Here is a 6000-nt window from a genome sequence, read left to right as displayed (position 1 = left end):
GACGGAAACTTGAGGATGGCCAAATCTGGGGTGTCTTTTATGAGATGAAAAAGAAAAAATTTGAGTGAGAATTGAGACCCCAAGTTGAAGTTGACGTTTTCTACAAAGCATAAAAAAGGAAAATGGGCCAGAATGAACTCGAGTTAAAATGGGTTTTGTTTTAGGGGACAAGAAGAAGTTTAGATCGGGATTGAGGCCCAAACTAAATAGGGCGCTTCTAAGGAAATTAGGCCCTCGTAAAGTATTTTAATTTTCTGTCCCAATCCTTAAAATCTGATAGGCCCTTGTAAAGTATTTTAATTTTCTGTCCTAATCCTTAAAATCTGAAGGAAAACGTAAGATAACTTAAATAATAATTTGTGAGAACATAATATACCAAATTTTATCATCTATATGACAGGGGAGGGTTCATCATACACATCCTTGTCTTGAGATATACGTAAGAATATTCTCTTATTCCAATTAAATAAGAACAAGTTGACTTATACGAATATTATCGGGAACAAGCTGACCCAAAAAAAAAAATCATTTTATTATAACATTATTAATATCGAACGTGAAAAAATAAGGGAGGCTAAAACTGAATAAAATAAAAAAAATATTTCGTTATGATTTTTAGTTATTATCTCGAACGTTTTCAATTGCACAGGGTGAGCTCGAGTCGCGGCGGCAACGGTGCTTCATTATATCAGTTTTTTCACTGCATAGCTAGACAATCTTGTTATTATCATTATATAAGACTATCACTCGAATCAAAAGAGAAAAAAAAATACCTGAAACTAAAAGAAGCATTGGATTGAAGTAGTTGTCCATAATAGATAGATTGTATCTATCTAAATTGGATAAAACAAAATGATTTCATTGTGGTTTTTAGATCATTTGATATCTTGTAACCTTTTTAATCAAAAGGCCATTTCCGGTTGCGCAAACAACTCGTAAGCCCGTGTCACGGCAGTGATTGTGCTTCATCATATTAGAGCGTTTGGTAACATTTTTGTTCAAAATTGTTCTAAGGAATGTAAATAGTAAAAACTATTTTTACTCCAGGAACAATTTTTGAAGAACAAAGCGCATTTGATAAACTTGTTTCGAAAATAAAAAATGAACAAAAACACGTTTGGTAAATTTGTATTCTTTTTTTCTTTTAATTTTTTAATATTTTTAATATTTTTTCTTTTTTTTCTTTTTTTGCCGCCTTTATTTTTTTCTTCTTTTGGCCAGGCGGCCGGCTGCTAGAGGTGTTAAATGGGCCAGCAACCCATTTATGAACCCATTTAAGCATAAATGGGTCATTAATGGGTCAGCCTTGAGAAATAAGGTACCCTTATGGGTTTTAAAAATAAAAGAACTAAAATAAATGGGTCTTAAATGGGTACCCATTTAAGACCCATTTACAAACCCATTAAAGTCTAAAGATGGGTTGTGCAACCCATTTATTTTTCTTTTCTTTTTTATTTTTCTTTCTTCTTTTATTTTTCTTTCCTCTTCCTCCGGGCCGCACGGCGATGGCCGGTCACCTGCCCCGGGCGACCTCGAGGCTCGAGCCTCGCCCGACGCCGCCGAGCCTTGAGCTCCTTCGATCCGGGCGAGGCGGAGGCTCGCCCGACGCCGGCGAGCCTCGAGCTCGCCGGATGGGGGAGGCGGAGGCCTCGTCGACGTCCGGGCGAGGTGACGGCCTTGCCGACATCCGGGCGAGGCTCGAGCCTCACCGATCTAGCGAGACTCGAGCTCGCCTAGCGTCGAGCGAGCTCGAGCTCCAGGACGTCGGCGAGCTCGAGCTCGCCGGATCGGGCGAGCCTCGAGCTCGCCGGCGTCGGCGAGCCATGGGCGAGCTCGGCCGCTCCGTGGCCGGCCAAAGAAAAAAAGAAGAAGAAGAAGAAGAAAGAAAAAAAAAAGTTATATTTAAAAATTAAAAATTAAAATTTTATTTTTAAAAAATAATTAAAATTCCATTTTTTGAAATAATTATTTTAAAAATTATAAAAAATTGTCCATTAAATTTGTGTTGTATAAAATTATTTTAGCAATACCATTTTTTAAATATATATATAATAAATTAAGTTTAATTAAATGGGTCGGGTATGGGTTGGGTATAAGTCGGGTCGGGTATGAGTCAAAATTTTTGCATTGTAATAAACGGATCATAACGGGTTAAATGGGTCGATTTTGGTCGGACCATTTATGACCCGACCCAAACCCAACCCGACCCACCCGTTTAACGGGTCACGGCTGCCCACCAGTGAGGCTCGGCCTTGCCTTGGTTGGGCAAGCTCGGGCTCGGAGCATCCAATAAGCCCGAGCTCGCCCGGCCTTGCCTCGCGCCAAAGCCAAGGCTCGGTCTCGCCTGAGCCACCGCCAGCCGGGCGAGCCTTGAGGTGGTGGGCAAGGGCTTGGCCCCTCGTCGGCCGATCGCCGGTCATAGTCGAGGCGGCGATGGAGAAAAGCCAAAGAAAAAGGAAAAGAAAAAAAAGAGAGAGGAGAGAGGAAATTTGTTCTTAAAATTGTTCGAAAACATGTTTTTCTTTTCTAAATGTGTTATTGGGAACAAAAAAAATAGATTTGGAACACAAATGCAAATAAACGTGTTTCTGTTCTTTTTTTGTTCCTTGGAATAAAAAAAACAGAAAATTTGTTCATAAACAAAAAAAAAAAAGAATGTTAACAAACAGCCCCTTAGTTTCTTCGTTTTGCACAGCTAGACAATTGTGTTAGTTCTAATTGCTTAGCAAATAATCTTGTGACATTCGACCAAAAAAAAAAAGTCTTGTGACTTTTGGAGCATTGGAATCTTCCCATTCCTCGGAGTAAATCAAAAAGTTTTTAACCCAATTTTTTTTTCTCCTTTGTATAAGTAAATCAAAAGAAGTTTTCTAACCCGAGTTTAGTCCTATGATATATTACAAAAAAAAGAAACAACAACTTTCATAAAATAACCTGACTCCTCGTCATTTTTTATTCGGGATAATGCACTAAAAATCTTAAAACTTATCACAAAGGTGCAATTGAATCATAATTTTTTTTAAAAAAATGATCTCTCCGAAAGACAATTTATATTATATTCTTATTCCACCGATAGAACATGGCCATATGAGTTGATACCATCACTATCTAGAGAAAGGTGTTAGGTTTGAATCTATCTATATACAGATAGATGCATGATCCATCTATGCCCTGTGAAGTAAAAAATGACCCGCACCTTTATGTCCGAGTAAAGTAAGAATAAAGTAAATTAAGCCATAAAACTTATCATAAAATTACAAAGTCATAAAAATTTCAAAAACTATAATTAAATTTTAAAACTTGTCATAGAAGTGCAATTGAGTTTTAAAACTTTTAAAAATTATTATTAGATAAGGATTTAACTTAATCAATTTGACAAGTTTCATGATTTAATTGTATTTTTCGAAAGTTTTAGACTTCATTGTACTATTATAATAAATTTTAAGATTTAATTACAGTTTTTAAAAATTTAAAGACTAAATTACACCTTCATAATAAGTTTATGAATTTCCAAGGCACTTATCCTTGTTTTATTCATTCGTGTGATCTAATGGCCCCATGAATTGGGTCAATATAGGGCAACCAAAGCACTCCACAATACCCCGTGTGAGCGGAAGGCTCGAAATCAGGTGGGCCCCACGCCGGCATGGCGGCGTGCCTCATAGGCCGGGCGGCCGTGCCTGCGCAGCGGGCGCGATGACCAACCCCGGTGCATAGCTAGGGTGCGGAGCTAGCCGAGCCGGCAAAGCCGAGCCGTAGATAAACCTGGGTCAGCCAATCAGCCCATCCCACTCAGATCTCGTGAGCATGCCGACACGCGACTTTTCCATAATGCGGAGAATCTGCGAATCTACCGAAGCATCAAGACTCCTGTTGTCGTCGGAACAAAGATTTTAGTCCCACGCCCTAAGTAATCAATCAATTTTTTACTTCGAAAAAGAATCATAAATATAGAAAAAACCTCCGAAAAGAGCACGACCGAATTGACTCTCCGGAGACCGCTCAGCGGTGGCCAGCCGCCCGCCTCCGAGCCAGCCGCCCACCCGCCACCGGTCGGCACGGGGGAGGAGGCGGCGCTCGTAGAGACGGCGGAGCAAGGGGAGGAGGAGGCGGAAAAGAGGGGTGGCGGGATGTAAGCATTCCGGACAACGGGAAAAGCGGGGGAGAAAAACAATAATGATAAATAATAATGAAAGGAAAAAGGTGGGACTTGGAAAACCGATGATGGGCGGAAGAATCAGAGAATATCCGAGGGGCATATCCGAATCTTCCGAGGATGATGCTCCTCAGCTCGTCGAACGTTCGGAAAACTCAACGTGTTTCGAGGCGAGGCGCGGGCCCCGCGCGGCGTCTTTCTCCCCTTCTCCCGGTTTTGCCCCTCCAGCCCTTATTGACTTTCTCTTCTTTGTCTGAATTTTTATTAAAGAAAAAACATACTCTTCGTCGTATGCTTAAGCCAAGCAATTGAATAAGAACGATGGCAAAGACCACCGAAATTCTAAACCCAGATTTATATTTGTGTGATACGTTTACTTTCCATCAAAATTCTATTAATAAAAATCATTAAAAATATGTCTATATAAACATCAGAAAGTAGACAATATTGATATAATGTCCATATAACTTAGGCAAAATAAACTTTGCGTTTTTCTGACAGAAAAAGTTATATAATAATTGCTTGATGGAGACTTAGCGGGCATAATTTGAAATTTCTTTGTGACATTTTCCTTTAAAAAAAAAATCGTGATTTTTGCCAACATCGACCTTTTTTCCTTGATCGAATATTTTAAAAAATGCGTTAATGCGCATTCGTTAAAATCGAACTTTCCGTCAAAAGAAATGGGAGACTTCTCGGCGCCGGGTCCCTGTCGTGATTTACGAGGCGGTACACATGTGGCGAGAAGCCGTACCGAGCAAGCTAGGGCCTTTTACGTCTTTTCACCTTTATCTTAACCTTTTCCGAAATTTTTTGTTCTCGGGGATGATGGGACTGAGAAAGAGAAGGAAAGATGAGCTGTGCGGCGACGGATATTCCCAGATCCTTTCGGGATTATACCATGCTTCATTAATATGCCAATCAGTTTCTCCTCCCTCCCTCCCGGCTCGGCTCGGCTCCGCTCGAGCCGCGAGCCGCGCCGTTAAGCTAACCCGCTCTCCTTAATTTTCACCTTGGTCCTCCGCTTTTCATATTTTTCCGAAACGGGGGGAAAAAAAGGGAAAAATTAGCTATCATCTCTCTCTCTCTTTGCTAGGGCTTTTGAGGAGCTCGTTTTCGCAGTTGCCCCGGACATCTAAATCCCCAATGCGAAAATGTCAATCGGCGAAAGGGAAAGTGAAGACCGCACGATAGGAAAATTCGAAGAACATTCCTTGAAATCGATCGTCACCATCTTATTATAACATATCCCGGAAATATCGTGATTCGAATCCGCCTGAAATTGAAAACTCGGGTCACCACCACGCTCCCTACAAGCGCGTGTGCCACCAATAGTTGGGCGGCTGCCAATAGTCGAGGTCCGTACGAGACGTAACTATCCGATACGGTTATTTTCCTGTTCCTCAATACAGTCTGTCGCGCTTATATAAATAATTTCCGTGTGTCGTGCTTTGACGGGGAAATTTCGTGCGAACTCTCACTTCACTTCCGAAGACACTTCTCAGTGCTTGCACTCACACTACTCGGATCTGAACGGAAAATCTTTGTCGTCTCGAAACAGTGTCGGTGCTGACTTGTCCTAACATCTTAAAAAAAGAAAGGGAAAGGAAAATAGGACTTACAACCGATCTGATGGGTGGCGGCGTGAAATGACCTTTATGACCCTCCAGAACCGGGGGGGCCCAGCCCTTCAATACCCTCCGATTTTGCAAAGAGAAAAAATACTTCTCCCTCGTATAAACTTGGTCGTACGAAATTAACGCGGAAAGCTTCGGGTGACGCCGCGGCTCGTGAAATCCCATTTTCGTCCCCCGACCCTCCTTTTAAACCTCGGGGATCGCGTC

Source organism: Eucalyptus grandis, chromosome 3 (assembly GCF_016545825.1).
Source record: "Eucalyptus grandis isolate ANBG69807.140 chromosome 3, ASM1654582v1, whole genome shotgun sequence".
NCBI lineage: Eukaryota > Viridiplantae > Streptophyta > Magnoliopsida > Myrtales > Myrtaceae > Eucalyptus > Eucalyptus grandis.
Note: the sequence above shows the minus strand (reverse complement) of the source record.